Below are 15,115 nucleotides of genomic sequence, written 5' to 3' on the forward strand. Positions count from 1 at the left end.
TTTCAAAGAGATTTGCTTGTAAACTAGGGTGTAGATTTTTACATGTGCTGTGTGGCAAGTGTAATAGGCCACAGTATTCAGAAGTAGTCCTTTCAGAATTTGGGTAAATTTAAGGTAAATCTTGCATAATGCTGAAAAACCTAAATGGTAGACAACTAGACTGGGTGAAATATTTTCATTGTTCACTCAGGTTCTACTGAATAGAACTTAATGTTTTCTATGTACAGGTGGTAAAGTCACAGTCTTGAGGCAGGGTGAAATTTCCTCATCATGTAAAACCGTGCTGACAGTGACTCTTTTTGAGAAGGCCAGATCATTCCAATGCCACCTTTGTGGCAGATGTGTTGATCCACTCGCCCTGGCATTATGTGGCTCCTAGCTTGTTAGCTAAAATCTAAGAATATGCAGGAGGGAGCATGAGGGAAGTGCCAGAAGGAGGAAAACAATGGAACTGAAAAGGGAAGTAAAAGACATACACTCTAGGTGGCAGCTAGGACTTTTCCGAAAGCTAATATTGTAACTTAAATTACATTTTCTTTCCAACAGTTCCCAGTGTATCCTAGTGTTAAAAAAGCCAGGGTCCCCCACATATTTTGTCTTAGCTCATGTATGCTGTGAAACCTCCAAGTCAAACGTAGCACAGTAAGTGAGTACTAATTTACCTGTCTTAAGCTGTACCTCTGCTTTTGGCTTGAGTTATAGGAGTGTGGCAAGGTGCCCCAGCAGCAATATTGACTTAGAGAGATTTCAGTTGTCCTTTCCCTCCCTCTTTCCTTTGTGCCAAGCTATTTATATGACCATTCTAGAACTGGACTGCAGATCCATTTAAACTAATCCAATTTAAATTGCTCATTTCTAAAAACATATATTCAACAGCTTTACTTTTCTGTGTTTACAATCTAGCTCTGCAAAAATTTGTCCAAACAACTGTAAGAGAAAGTGCTGCAGGAACAGGAAGGAAGGGGAATGCTTAAATGCCATTGCCATGGAAGCTGAGTGATATTGGTTGTGACATGGCTTGTTATAGCAGTATATTCTGGTCATCACTTCAAAGATACAGCCCTGCAGTTTTAAAAAATGGTTCCTTAAGCAAAGGGCAATAAGTAATGCAAGCCTGTAGCTGCAGTGCTGGAATAAAATGGAAGAAAACATTAATGAATCCTGTGTGCATAGTTTGGCAAACTGCCAAACATACAACCACTATGGGATTATCTGATAGAGAACTTGGTGATCTATAGTAATTTTCGCTCTAGCTTCACAACACAAAGTATTCAAGAGTACTATTTGCTTAAAGTGCTTCTGGTTTTGTGTTGGGGAAGTGAAGCCTCCAGTGGATGCTTAGAACCACCCTTTACCCTTAAAGATTCAACTGTCAGTTCTTCAGAGCTCACTGCGTAGCAACTGATTGGCAGGTATAAAGCGCTGCCTCCCGGAGCGATTATCACCTCTGATCCAGCAGATCAGAATAGCAGCTAAGAAGCAGGAAGCACCCACTATTATCCAGTTAGGGTACATGAAGATTCCACTGATACTTGTGCTTTTGAGAGGGAGGCAGGCAGACTACTGCTGATTTTATGTCATATGCTTCAGCTCTGGTCTGTTGAGGTGACGGGTTAGAGCTGAAGTGTGTGCATATGCTAGGATGCTTTGCTGAGTAACTTTTGCATGATGACTGTTCCTGTTTCAGACTCTACTTAAGTATTGTGTTTGACTAATTTGCACCAATTTTGCCCATTCTGTATGATAAGTTTCAGACAAGATCTTGCCTTAGAGTTGGCATGGATGTAGGATTGTTCTTTGGTTTTGAAAAGCATCGTAGTCCACATTTGTCTTTGAAATGTTCAAGACCTCATGGGTGTTTCTAGGTTCTCTGAGAAAACACTTTGCTCTCCTTTGAAAGTAGAGTCGAATTTTCCCAGTAACCATGTAATTTGAGTTTCTGGATAATTAGCTAGTCAAAGACTGGGAAACAGATACTCTACTATTTTGAAATCTCTGAGAAGGTGAGTGAAGAGGAGCAGTTTCTTAAAGCAGCCTTTCATTTGAAACATTTTCTAGTAAAGATTCAGGAGTATGAAAGTAATTGCTTCTGAAGCATTGCTGAAGAAATACTTATTAAACTTTAAGCTCTTTCTAGTGAAAGAACTTCACATTTCTAACTAGAAACCCTCAGGCTTCGTCATCTCTCTTCCCATAGCCTGTTTCTGTAGAATGGTGCCCAAGCTCCTGCATTGTGTCTGTTCTAGCTTGGGTCTTGTTTAGATGCTGGAGAGGGGGAAATACCAAGCCTTTATCAGAAGATAGCAGTTGTAATTTTTGCCTGCAGTTTAACATGTCTTGCTTTCACAGGCTTTGTGCTGGTTTCGATGGGAAAGAGATTAAAACAAAAACATATGCAAATTTTCTCTGTAAAAAAGGAAGGCATGCTAGGTATTCATGAAATCTGTCATTGCTGTATAATGATGTCACTAAAATGGCAGCACTGGAAGATGCTGAACCTGAGTAATTTTGGTGTAGGCATAAATAATTCCTTGTCTCTCTCTCTTGCCTGAGGAAATAAACTGTTTTCTTGTCCACGAAAGACATAAAATAGCTTAAATTGCAGCAAGAAAATAATTTCAAAGTAGATGTTAGGCAAATTTTCCAGTAGTGATGATAATGAAGCATTTAAGCAGTTTGCCTAGAGGGCATTAGGAAGTTTCTGATGCCTTTAACAGATTAAATATCTCTCAGGATTGTTACAGGTATGCTGTTTAGGGGACTGGAATAAACGAAGTCCCTTCTTCTAATTTTAGTTCGATTATGGTTTTTAATTAGGTTGGATCATGATAAAGTTGGCTGAGAAAAATGTCATTTGGGTTGGGCTAGTTAAATGGTTCTGTTGACTTAAATCAATTACCATTTTTCTAATTTAAAAATTTCTAATGACTCAGGCTGACAGTTTTAGGGAGTATTATTAACTTTTGAAATGAGTTGTAAACACAGATGTCAGTTTTGAAAAGGATGGATTTTAGTAACTTTAAAACATTGTGAAATTGCAGCTTGTATTCTAGAGCTGTTAATGCTTTGGCAAAACTAGCATCCAAGACCTCTGTGATAAAGTCAGATAAACAGTTTACATCCAAGTTTTCAAAAGGTGATGATTTTTCAGAGGTACTGTTTCATGTTAGTTTACCATTGTATTGTGCTGTAAGGATACCATTGCCTCTTCCCTAGCTGCTAGATCAACTCATTTGTAAACTCATTAGATCCAGAGAGCTGACTAGCTTAAGGACATGCTTCACTGGCTCAGATGTTGTCTGAGGTCTGCAGAATGCCACAGGAGGAAGGCAGGGTAGTCTAGATACTGATTATAGAAGTTAACACCTGACTTTTCCCCCAAATTATCTGTTCTGGCATTGAGACCAGCAGGCCAGCCGCTCTGGAGACAGTGTGGTGAGGAACACAGTAAAAAATATAACAAATCATAGTTGGAGCTTGTGAGATACTGTAGTTCTGTGATGGCAAATAATTTGTCAAAAATTTATTTTTCCTCACTGTTGCTCGTTAGGCTGCCCACAGTGCCAGACCCTCTGTGCATGATGGTCTCGGATGCCCTCAGTGGGGTAGAGAGGTCTCACTGAAATGGCAGTGTTTTCCATCTCACAATATTGCTGTGTTATCGTTACATGTCTCAGTTACTGTTATCTTTCCTTTAGTATTTTAGATTTGTTTCTACAATGTCAGTTTATTGCTAGTCTAGTTGCAGGGGATGTTCTGGAAGTTAAAAAGCCTCCAGGAGCGAAGTAACCACTTTCTTCCTATTGTTATCTGACAATCAATCTTGTTTTATCAGTATATAATATGTTCCTGTCAAGATGAAACACTAATCCCGTAACAGTAATTTGAGTCAATCATCAAATTTGTGTACCAGGATTTTTGCATCAAAGACAGTTAATTCCTCAAGTTATAAACGTTTGAAAATATGAACAGGTTGGGGAATACCCAGGGAGGTGTGGGAGAGGAGAAACTTGGAAAGCACTGAAAGGTAATAAGGAAATAGATGTGAAACGAATGCTTCCATGTCCTTATTTGTTGCTAGCAGTTGTGCGAAAGGAAACATGGCCAGCACTTCCAAGCTAAAGAACACGTGCAGCCTGGGATAATCTTTGAATGCAACAACAGTGAATGGTAATCAGCCTCGTAAGAGTGCTAGAAAATGAACTGCTCCCATTCTTTCTGTCCAGAGAGTTATTGTAGAATTAAGGGTAAATCAGTGAAGACACAGACTTTGGCTCAGTAAAATGCTAGAAAACGCGAGTTTTTCTTCAAGGAGGAGGGGAATCAGTCATGTGTGCATGTATGAAAATATGAAACTATAAAATTTGGGCATTTGAGATTATTACAATATGCCTGTTTTTCAGTTGTCTCAATGAATCTGCATCATTTCAGCAGTGTTAAGGAGAAGCTTTCCATAAGTTACCTCTGGGAATTTTTCCTCTGTAGAGGTTCCAGCAGTTCTAGAGTTAATATTTTTCTTTTAAATCTTCTGCTCCTTGGGGCTAGTACTGTATACCACCATCATGCAGTTCCTTTTCCATTTAGGAATATGCCTCTTGGATTTTGTTTTGTTTTGTTTTTTTTAATGTAGTCTGACACTTGACTTAAGCAGTAAGAGATGTTTTAAGAGTTAAAATTTGCATTTGTGATCCTATATTATATGCCAAATTCTCTTGAGTTCTACCAAAATCGGAGCAGACTTCATAAACTTACTTAAAACTGTCACTGAGCTCTAGGTGCTGTTTTTTTGAGAAGTGCTGGATTTGTATTTGGCTTGTTCAGAATAATTTTTAATTACTTCAGATTGCTCACACTGAAAAGCAGAATAAATCCTGTAAAGCTTCCAGGATAATTTTATGCTTTTTTTTTGTACTTAGAGATTAGAATTTAAAATTATACAAGCTTACACATGTAAATAAATTGAGATGGCACAGAGGAAATGGTTAGGTTCAGAAGCCGTGGGAACTTTCTCAGTTCTGCTGTAAGATGTCTGTAGTTTTAGGGGGTGGGATACTCAAATACGCTGAAGATTTTAATTGGTACATCGTGAAACATGGTAACTGATACCAAGAGAGTTGTTTTGCACTTCTCCCCCCGAAGATACGTAATGGGCATGTGTGGGGCTGATACTGCTAAATAGCTATTAGTTCACTAAAAATGTCCCTATCTGTCCTCAGAGTGCTGATTTTAATACAAAAAAAAAGGTCAAGTATTGCTTGCTTTCTTATTCATCTTTCAACAAATTATATACTTATGTATTTATGCTAATAATACAAGACAGTATTAACTTTCCTGGTATAATTCAAAAGCGGAGAAAACCTCTCCTGCTGTGAGAGATGTCTCAAGACACCTACCATGTTTGAAATGGGTGCTCTTTGATAGAAAGATCTCTTCTGTCACCAGTAATGCCACTGCTGTGCTACCCTGACACCCTGCTGCTCACAACCGTGTTCCAGGGGTGTGTTACCATTGTGTATTTGTTTATTGGAGCAGATAGAGTAGGCAGTGTCAAGAGTCGCTTAGCCTGGTGCCCTGTGCCTGACAGTACCCGATAGCTAATGCCTATGAAAGAGGCTCGAATGGAGCTGATGGAGTGGTCCTTCTCTGGAACAGAATTCTCAGCTTCAGACAGTTTTCAGCTGAGAAGAAACTCCTGGCTTACATAATAGTAATGATGTGAAGTTGTCCTGTATGTTATTAGACTCAGCATGCAAGTATAGGGGGGACAAAATGATGGTTCTCCCTGCCCCTCTCCTTTCCCCTCAGAGGGTTAGAGGAGTCAAAAGTACAATATTATATTTCTGTATCAAATATCCTTTTCATGTCAGAGATACAATAGTGAGATAGTATTTTTGTTTTCTTGCGTATCTGTCCACCTTTATTATGTATAAGAATATGTAAATTTCTTTTGTAGCCACGTCATGAATACTTTAATGTCCCAGTGTACTAAATGGCTTCATTCATCATGCATGCAGAATTTCAGAGGAGCTAGACCTGTGACTTACTCATGACAGAACATTATCATCACCTTGGTGAATCGAGTCATCTTGAATCTAATAGAAAACCACAACCATTCTCTGCTGTTGTACTTTCCTGTTCCCCCTCTGTTTTACAGTGTTGTCTCTTCACATGTCTCATTTCAACAGAACTTGTGCTTGTGTTGGCAAATGGTTTAAGTTTTTTATTGTGTGTAAGCTTGCAGTCTTATGCTTAAAAGTTTTGTAGAATTTTCTGAGCTAAACAGCTATATACTGCAACATCTATACTGTAACATTACTTGTCCTGCGCTGACCTTTCAAATAAGTTGTGATATTTTAGCATACACTTAAAAGCTGTAGATGAAGTTAGTATTTACAGAGAAACTAGTGAAGGAGCAGTAGTATGTGCTATGTGTATACATGCAAGTATTAAATGATGTTACACACGATTCTATGCAGACCTTGCGTCTTTAGTTAAAGATGCGCATACCAGTATCCTTTGCTGAGACTGGCATGTTAGTATTACTTGCCTTAAAAAGAGAAGGAAGGCAGAATTGATTAGGGAAAAGAGAATGCCTTGTGTAAATCTGAAGTTACAAAACTTAGATTTAAATGTTCAAAACGCTCTTCAGTTGAACGATTGCTGCTACTGAAGGAGAGAAAAAGTTCATTGCTTTACAAATGATTAGGATTGGAAAGATTTTTTTATTTGTTTTTAAATTCCATTAACAGCATACTTTTGAAATAAATCTCCTTCAATTGGCATTTCCACTTCTAAGTGCAGACTATCTTGCATGTCAGAGAACTGCCACAAGGATGAGAATGGTAACTACCCATCAGTTAAAAAGTGTGGGCAGAGTGAGAGGGCGTGTATTGCATCCTCTGTTTGCCTAGAAGAGAATAATTTGTAACCTACACCCAATGCTGTTTCTGAAAATCGTTAAAATGTAATTGTCAAGGAGGTGGTTATTGAGATTAACCACAAAGAGCTAGTTCCACGTACTATATGTGGTAATGCACTACCTTTCAAATGTTAAACTGACATAAAAATGGAAGATTTAGAGGATTAGACAAAAGATTTGGATTGAACTTGCAGCATTCTGAAATCTTAGAGGACAAGATCATAGGGGTGGTTTTCCATTTCCAGGTTTGCCTTTTCTCTGTAAGACATTAACAATGTGTTTGAATGTCTGGTTAATGCTGCTTTAGCCTGCATTATTTCATGCCTGTTGGCTTAAAATGCTGTGCATTGAGCTGTAATGAGATGCTGTTTTTCTTGTTATCTGTATACAGCTGCTTGCTTCTAAATGACTAGGTAATGAATTAGCTTTCCTGGCATGTTTGAAATAAAGTATTGCATGCACTTTTGTCTCACGTGAATTACTTTTTTCCCCCCCTCATCTGTGTTCTGATGTATTTCAAATTTGCATTGTTTGCCTTGGGTGATTCTGAGCTGCAGGTAGTGTATAATACTGCCGAATGTTTTCCATAACAATTGGATAAAATGTTTGACACTTCCTAAAACAAATAACGAGAACAAAGCGTAATGTAATTTGTTCTGTTTGCTTCTTAAATGTCCTAATTGATGAAATTATTTCTCTAGCAAAACACATTAGCTTTTAGGTGTTCCTTTTGAGACTGTATAGTTGGTGTGCACCAAAGAAGGCACATCTGCCTCGAGGTTACGGCTGTGGTATTAAAATATTTCAATCTTACTGAGTTTTACTGGTGCGGTATCTGTGGGCACTGTCCTTGAAATACATTGCCTTAAATTCGTTGTTAGCCAATGACCTTGACTGACTTGAAATCTGATCTTTATTTTAATTATATGCTTGTCAAAAATTACTTACAACTTCGACTTGGCAGTAGAGGCAATAATAGTACACTGTTCTAAAGAGTGGAGTAGCAGTTCACTGTATGACTTCATAGCTATGGAACAACTTTTTTTCCAAATAATTTAGTAACTACCCTCTTTCACTGCTGAGTAACTGTGTCAATGAAATCACTTGTTTAAATATAATTAGCAATCAATTTAAAACCATCAAGAGGTGTTTTACTGCAAATTTCAAGCCCCTGAAATGCTTGAGAAGTTACTTTCTGTTAGAATACTCCAAATTCTGTTGCTGTAGTTCAGAATGTAGGGGTTTTTTGGGAGTAAAACGCTTTAGATTCTTGGATAGGGGAGAGTGCATGTCCTCTAAAATGAATGCAGCAAAGTAACCTGGGAATATGATATGGTGGGTTATATTAAGAATGCTACTTAGCCTTTTCTTCATTCAGTGTCTCCTTTTGGGGGATTTGTGTTAAAATACACAAGTACATCTTCAGTCTTGTCATTCTGTCTGGCTTTATCAAGGTCATGGCAGAATATTTAAATATTGCATCAATGAGGAAAAAAAACAACACTATCTTTAATACATCAAGTATCTTGTTTCCCATTTTAACTTGTCTTTTCCTTGCAATTTCTTATTTGCTACTGGATTTTGGAAACCATCTCAAAGTGCTCAGAGGTGGCATGTTCCAAGCATTGACTGACTTTTAAATTAAGTTGCCTTTAAAGTATTATAGCTTGTTCTTTCAATACAAAACCACCTTATATGTGAACTGAGTGAGGATTGTAAACTTGATTGTTTTGTGCTACATAGTCAAAGCTGATAGAGAGAATGTTCTGGTGTTAATTGCAAGATTTAAGATGTTTAATTGTGTGTATTATTGACACTTGAAAAAAAAATTTAAAAAGCAGTTGAAAAATAATTTGTCTGCTGCCTTAACTATTATCTGCCTTTTTTTCTGCTTCATGACATGTCTTGTTTTAGGATGCTAAAGTAAGTTTATTCATACTCTGGATGCTAAAACTGTTTATGTTTCCCTAAGGACACAGTATCCCTTTTTACTTACTTTGATATTATTAATAATTATGGAAGAGGACAGCAAATCTTCTAATTGAACTATTTATTTTCAGATGCTATAGGAATAATGAATACAAAACTGATGATAACCCTTTGGAATTTTGTATTAAACAACTGGCTCTGAATTTAAAAAAAAGCTTTTTTTTTAAGATCAGAGTTAACGTAAAACTTTATACTTGGTGTAGAATAATACTGTTCCAATCCTGGCAGTTCCTTCACTTCTATACGGGTCAATTTATTGACACTAGGTGTACTGAGGTACCTTGACCTGGTTTAATGAACTAAGCATGGGACCTCTCAATTGTTTATAAAGACCTTAAGGGATACTGTATCTTGGTTGCATCAGTCATTTCATCCGTTTATTCATTCCTCCTTAACAGATTTTTAAGACCCATGAAACATTTCCCCACAAAAATCACTCCATTACAAGATGCTTCCCCATCCCTTCCCAAATCATGTCTCTGTTACTGGTTGTGATTTGTTCCCTGCTGGTACATCTGAATCGCTTCGTTTTTATTATGCTTAAGGGCAATAAAATCTACCAGCTCTTCCTGTGAACCATGACAATCTAATTAACAGCTCTTTGAAAAGTGCAGCTAATACCGTGTTGGCAAACTGCAGTACTTTTATGTTTTAATGTCTTTTGGCTTTTCTTTTTTAATTAAGCATCTTTCATACTAACTCCTGTATCGTACTGTTCAAGAGAAGCACAGGGTCCATTTACCACTGTCTCAAATTTTCCCTCCGTAGGAAGCAGAGACCCCACGTAGTGTACTTGAAGAAATTGGATTGACATAAACCTTCACTTCAGCTGATGACATCTCAGTGTTTCATACTGTAAATGTTCACTGCCTTCATTGTAATGTTTAGCTAATGGTGTAAGATGCTGTTTGTCAGTATTACTGTTTTGCTAAGCTGCTTCATTCAGGCCTACAAGAAAAATACTCCTTTGAAATGAGAAATTCGAGTCCAAAAATCATAAATGAAAGGGAATTAGATTTAAATTGACTCAGTGTCTCTCTTCACTGCATTTATAGGAAAATTGCATTTGACTTCAAGTGTACTGTTTTTTATAAGCAAACTTGACTTCAGGACATAAATGTATCATTATGATATAACATATCTAAATGAAAAGGAACTATATGAACAACTCCAAATAGGAAGTGTTATGGTGTAGAAATCGTGTTTATGCAACCAAAGACTTTTGTTCATGTACGTTTTAGTTACCACCTGTGATAATTCTGCTTGTTTCAGTTGATGCATAAAGATTGGAAATACTTGTTTACTACTGAATTTGCCATTATACCAAAGAATCCTGTTAGGACATGCATATCAAACTGGTAAAAACTGTTAAGGCGGTACTGCTTTTTGCAGGAAAACTGCGAACTGCTAACTCGCTAGAAGCAAAGGTGTATTTAAGAGTAGCTACCTTGAGCAACACTGTGCAAGTTAGTATACTAAAAAAGGGAATGCATGCAGTAAAAAAAAAAAAAAATCCACATGAGGAAACGGTTTAGAATTTATATTTTCTTGGTCTGAACATAAACACAAGGAAGGAGGTAGGCTTTCTGACTGTATAGTGAGGTGCATAATGAAAATTGGATGCTTTTGAAGATGGGAAAGAAGGAGCTTTATAAAAGGGACTTTTTATTGTTTTCTTTCAAACTCTACAAATTAATTTGTATTTATTGGTGTTCTATGGTTATGTGTTCATGGGTGTATAGGTACTTTAAAAAAACCTCCCACACTATGTGTCAATGTCATTTGAACTGTTTTTCTTGACTTACACTTTTAACCTCTAACACATCCCTTAGGACACTCCTGCATGACAAGCAGTTGACTAATTTACAGTAAGAGCTTTTAAATACGAGATTTATATAGTAGATTCACTCCAAGTCATGTGAAGTGCTATCAAGTAGTAGGTTTACAGTTTGAGCAGACTTTCAGTAATTATAAATAAACCCCGTTTCACTTAAAGTTTGGTTCATGTGTGCTTTTTGAGTTTCGAGGAGGCAGTGCTGCGCTTTGGAGTAGCCAAGTTCTGCTGTGTGTCTGTGTGGCCCCTGAGAAGACAATAGGGCTGTTCTGCTCCCTCCTGGGGAACTTCGTTCCAGGAGTCAATGTCTCGGCTTGTTGACTCGAGTCTGTAGTGCCACGTTTTTCCAACACTTTGGCGTTGTCTCTGGGAGCAGTTGGGCACTGTCAGCACCTGGCTGGAGCAAGTCTGCCCCCACCTCTGTGGCAGTGCAGGGGCAGGGAGCCTGTGAGCAAACAGTGTTAGAATTTGTCTCCTTATACCCTTTCTGAGATTTAACTGTACTGGAGTGCTAGAGACTGCTTTTCAACTAGGGCACACAAAAGCAGTGGTTTGCATTTCCCCCCTGCACAATGTGCAGGGATAGGTGAGGAGAAAGTGGTAGCAAAATGACTCTGTGTGTAACATCAAAGTGGTAAAATACCTTAATTTAGTTCAAACCGCAAGCAATTTTGTATGTATTACATGTTTTTAATGTTTACACTGACACTTGTATGTGCTTGGCTGGATTAAGCTTTGTTGTGATTGTGACAAATAAACCATTTGACCTCTGTCTGTCACATTGGTTTAGTTGTAATAAATGTCCATTTTTACACCATTGCTGTGTGTTTATGTGTAATTAGTTCTGGTGTTCACAGAGGAAAGAAGAGGCTACTCAGTGCTAGCTTAAAAAAAGGGAAATTTTATTACAATGCTTAACCTGTTCTTGAGCACTTCATTAAAAAATGTATGAGTATATTGTGTCCAAGATTAGTTATTTACATCCATATAAATTGTACAGAAAGCAATAAATTAGCAAGTTTATGGAAGGCTTGCCACATTAAACATGAAATTTCTTCAAGTGAATGTTAAGCTGATGCAGTAGTGCCACTCCATTTGAAAATTAAAACAAACCACATATCGAGAGTGGGTTCTGGGTAATACAGGCTGATTGATTTTTCAGTTCTTTACACAGAATTAGGAGCAAGTCCATACAATGTTCACCATCCTGGTCTTAACCAAAAATTTCTCCCAGCTTTCTAAAAGAACTGAACTGGTTGATGTTATCTGCAAAAGCGTGAGGAAAACTTACCTCTTAGGACGTTTCTTGAATCCAGTATGAAATAAAATTTTCTTTCTTAAATTTCCTATCTTATAGGGAAGAGGTGGGGGAAGCTAAAGCAGTGATTAGAATTTCCAGATTGTTAAGGCAAGTGACTCTTGGCTTTAGTGTCTTATCACCAAAACTTGGCCTCTTAACGTGACAGCGTTTTCCTAAACATGGGCTGTTCCCTTTGGGTTAATGCCACCATGCTGGTGCCCCTGTAGCAGCCTTTGTTAAGTAAAGTAACCAGGTGCCATGGGTTATGCTCATATGGCTGGCTTTGTAATCTGCCTTGGAGTTTTCCAAAGTGTATCTTGTCAGTATTCTTTCTTTTGTAAAAAAAAAATAATCTGAGATAGATACTGAATTCAGCTGACATATCAGTGCTGAATAGAAGGCTATGTGGAATAATAAGGGGCTTATTTTAATTACAACCGGTACAGTGAAAGCAAAATCAGCTGCGCTCCAGATGATGCAAGAAAGTAAATTAAGCTTTTACGTTACTTAACTAGCGTAGACTTGCACGTTTTGTAGGAAGTGCTGATCCAGGACAGAAAGCAATAGCATCTTTAACCAGTCTTTTGCGTTTCTTGTGAAAAAAAACCCACAAGTCATTTAGCGCCCAGGAATGTCACTAGTAAACTTCAGGGCACTTTCTGATCCACTGAATGTGGCAACACAAAGCTGCTTCTGAGATTTTCGTGCTGTCACCAGAGGACGCAGAGCTGAGCAGTTACTCGGGATGCATTCCAGACCCTATGACCTCTGAGCAAGGGCAGGGGGCCAGAGTGATGGAAGGCCTTGTCGCGTGTCCTTGTTCTCCCTCCAGACAGCTGAAAGCCCCGCATTCTGCACCCTCCCGTGACGGTGGTTACCTCCTCCGGACAGGGAGAAAGGGAAAAGGGAAAACCCGTGGAAGCAGCCACTGGCCACAACTTGAGGACATGCTGCTGCGAGGGGCTGAGCCCCGTTCGCCAATGCCTCAGCGCTGCTGGGCAGTAACGGTGCCCATGGTGACCGGCGTTCCCACCTCACGCTGGCCTTATCCCCTCCTGCCACCACGCGATCTTGCTGCCCGGCTCTGGCTTGTTCCTCCCCACAAAGCAGGGTATGAACAGCACCTGCTCCCCATCCTGATTCACGACTGAGCCATTTGTCTGCTGCTGTGATCACCTTCGTGCAGCTCTGTGCAAACACCTGCTTTCTTCATCACGCTAGAGCACCTCAGTGATCCTTGCCAAATTCACAACCAAAAAAAACCCCCAACTTTGAAAGTCACTGCCACCAAAACAAAACCTAGCCAATATTAATTCACTCTATACCGTCTTTTTATGTGGAATACACAGAATAATACGCAGTGAGAACAAAGTATTCCTTGCAAATTTAAATCCTTTCTGTGTTCTTCTGGGGCTTCTGCCCTTGGAAAATGAAGAATTAAGCTTAACATTTAAAAACTTCTAGCTTCTTTGTCTCTTCAGAATAAATAGCTCAGCTAATAAGAAAACACAAAACCATGCATATACTTAAGATTATGAAGTAAGGAAACAATACTGAAATACATGAACTCTGACGTTAGAAAACTGGTTGAATTCCAGGTTTCATGCTAAAAAATGCAAACTAAATGTCAGATCTACAGCACTGAATTTCTGTGTAATAAACTGACTGCATGTAAAAGTGAATAATTACAGTGACCAATCCTACACTGCATAGGTACAGCAAGGAAGTTTGGGTCCAGACCTCAAGGAAAAAAGCGCTGAAGCTTCAAGCCATTATTGTAGCAGAAATGAAGTATATTTAAATTTTTACATGCATCTCTGAGCAAGGGTTTGGTTTTTTTTAATTGTAAGAACTTTAAAAAAAATAAATAGAGTAGCTCAGCTTCCCAAATGCCATTACAAAACTGTGGGGACAAGGAGCCTAATTACTTGTGGAATTCTCACATGAGTCTCAGTGGTTGGTTTCTAATCCCAGAGGCCTGCTTTGCTTATTTCACCCGACTGGTCACAGGTTCCCACCACCCATTCCACCACTTGTCGTCGAGCTCGGCCATTGATTTGGCTCTAATATTAAATGCTCAGCCACAGCCTGCTGCAGGACCTACAATGCACTACAGGTGGCCTAAATCAGCTCTTCCACCCGAGAGCCTTGAGCAGCAGGGCTACTCCTTCGCGCGGGAAGCAAAGCAGCACCAGTGGAAGGAAGATGTTCCTGGCCTGCTGGCTGTGCCGTCCCAGCAAGTAGGAAAGGGCGGTTCAGTTCTGCTCCAGGGAACTGAGCCGGAGTTTGCCAAATTTCACACAAGTGATGCAACTAGACAAGTGAGCATCTATGAAAAAATAGAAACCTCAGGGAAAAAAATCTGTCCGCAAGGTCCAGTCAGAAAAAGATACATTATGAGAAATGGGAGGTCACAAATTTCTCAAATATAATTTAAAACTTAGTGCTGTCTATCCTTTGAAATATGCCTTTCAAACAAAGTTATTATTTCAAAAGTTATGCTATTAAAATACAGTTCCTATGTCTTGTAATAACTAAAACATTTAATCAAATTAACTAAGCTACGATTCTGCCTACAGTTATGACACTAAATAGTGAAAGTTGGGTTTGAACTGAACATCAATATATAACACTTTTGTTGTACTACTCCATATTGGACAACAGTTGTACATGAAAGAAGGAGAATGTTTAATCAGCATGCTAGGTGCAGTATGCATTTAGAAAAGCAAAAATATATATATTATACCCAGAAGCAATGTTCATTCACTCAACTATCCTGTGAAGAATATTATTGTAAAGTCTCAATATCCAGATTCTCTACGGGACTTTATGTTCCATTTTTGGAGTTGTAACAACACCTATTTGTGAGCACTTCATGTCTGCTTTTGGCTTCTAACTCAGGTGGCCTGAACTGTACTCTAATGGCAGGAGCCCAGGCTCTTTGGAGAGGCTGAAGAGAGGGAGTTATCTCTGCAAACCGTTCAGGACACCTACACCTTCAGTGTCACAAACCGCTCTCCATGCATCTAAGGACACCTGGGTGCCCAAGTAAAATACCTGAAGCTAAGCAGTG

Source organism: Apaloderma vittatum, unplaced genomic scaffold, assembly GCF_000703405.1.
Source record: "Apaloderma vittatum isolate BGI_N311 unplaced genomic scaffold, ASM70340v1 scaffold11919, whole genome shotgun sequence".
Taxonomy (NCBI): domain Eukaryota; kingdom Metazoa; phylum Chordata; class Aves; order Trogoniformes; family Trogonidae; genus Apaloderma; species Apaloderma vittatum.